Source organism: Trachymyrmex septentrionalis, unplaced genomic scaffold (assembly GCF_001594115.1).
Source record: "Trachymyrmex septentrionalis isolate Tsep2-gDNA-1 unplaced genomic scaffold, Tsep1.0 scaffold107, whole genome shotgun sequence".
NCBI lineage: Eukaryota > Metazoa > Arthropoda > Insecta > Hymenoptera > Formicidae > Trachymyrmex > Trachymyrmex septentrionalis.
Window position 1 is genome coordinate 602,584 of NW_017304196.1, and position 1,866 is coordinate 604,449.

A 1,866-nucleotide genomic window follows, 5' to 3' on the forward strand; every position below is an offset into this window, starting at 1 on the left:
TTGGAAACAGAAACGGTAGTCTCTATCTGTGCATATTTGCAGTAATCAAAGGCAAGATCGATTTGTGGTTTTCTTCAGTGTAGCGGCAGTTAATATCGTCTCGTGAAATCGACCGTCCACGATGAAAGTTATCTCTGGTTCGAGACAATCTGTCGTTTGGAAATATGATTTTTTTCCTTCCCTCCGAACATTCGATTTGTCTCGTTGCAACCCGAACGATTGTACGCCCTCGAGCGTGCATCAGTTTAAATTCAGTTGGATGGGAAGGAACCGGCGATTATCCTGCAGGCATATAACCTACGTACAGGATGACGCACCGCGAATCCCGATCGTATCAAGGGCAGAGGGAAGAGGGAGAGAGGGAGAGAGGGAGAGAGAGAGAGAGACGTGTGCAAGGTACCGGGAATTCGTTCGACCGTATGAATATTCAGAGTTCACCTTCGCGGCGATGAAAATTCGATTGCCCCGTAGCTACGGGGGCTCAACATGTAGCGCATTGCAACGCGACGTTGACGATAACGACGTTGACGACAGCGACGTTGACGACGACAAGGACGACGCCGACGATGATGACGACGAGCGTGTACCATGTACCTCAATGTCGTCTTCGCTTGTGCTTCCGTCGCGCGCGATGCTATGCATTACCGATCGATTGATAGTGATCGTGAGTGTAAGGCACTTCGAACTAGACGTCTCACGTCTGCATTGGACAATGATACGACAATATTCTCTGACAATGTATCGAATGATCAAACCCCGTTTCATACCAATGTGTGTGGATATAGAAGTTATCTCTTGTAGCAATGGTTTTCTGATAAAGGAATAGATCTGGAATTTTTTTTATATATATATATTTATATGGTTCACACTAGGTCATTGAGAAAGAGAGAAAGAAGTACATATTGGATTTTGTTTTACATATTTAAAAATGCCTTCTTTTCGAAGAGATCAAGAAGGAATAATCGTCCTTTATAGTTTTCTCATGTTAAGAGAGTATAACTTTTTTGATGAAATTCTCCAGATATTGTTCGATAAAAAAAATTTTAATTAAAATGATATTTTTAAATTAAAAATAATATTTAATTTTATTCTATTAATTCTATATTAGAATTAACATCGGTCATACGTAGGACATTCATGCTAACATTTAAATGAATTTATTGCCGTGCGAAAAATGATTTTTTCGTGAAGCATTTTTATCAACTTAACGTTTTGTTAGCATACAAAGTTGTTCTACCATTTGGACGTGTAATTTATATGAAATCATACATTATAATTAGCTGTATAGTAATATTTACGCTGTAAATAGTCATACACCGTATACTGAAACGACTACATTACGCGACACGTACAATACAACTTATGTTACTCTATAATGGACTCATGAAGTACGGCTAAAAAACTAATGTTGGGACACCATTTTAGAAAATTGTATAATAATGTCCAAGAAAATGGAGTAATCGTTGTATCTTTATTTTATCGCGGAAAAAATTTACGACATACCACTTTCTATCGTTCTAAGAATAATAATTTTGACTTTTTAGGTCATGCTTTATACAATAAATATAAAAGAATGTATAAGAAATGTTAAGATAGAGTCATAATCCTACTTAAACTGGTAATTGATGCAAAATTTAATATTTTAAAAATATAATTTTTAAATCTATTTATGTGTAGATGTATATGTTGTTTTTAAATAAATAAATGTAAATGTTTGCGACATTGTAAAATTTTAATAAAAAGTAGTAAAATTAATATAAAATTACATTAAAACAAGAGAGACGACACGTAATTTGTAAGAGACAATGGAAATGTTATTAAGAATTGTTAGAAATACTATGTGTGTGTGTGTGTGTGTGTGTGTGC

The 1,866-nt window shown here is 35.3% G+C and overlaps 1 protein-coding gene and 1 long non-coding RNA gene across 2 annotated transcripts in view; one reads left to right on the plus strand and one right to left on the minus strand.

Moving 5' to 3' along the window:
- Positions 1 to 1,866, plus strand: part of LOC108747011 (semaphorin-1A-like) — a 227,487-nt gene that overhangs the window by 24,794 nt on the left and 200,827 nt on the right. The window lies entirely within an intron of this gene.
- Positions 1 to 1,866, minus strand: part of LOC108747018 — a 5,728-nt gene that overhangs the window by 2,361 nt on the left and 1,501 nt on the right. The gene's annotated exons all lie outside the window — the stretch shown is intronic.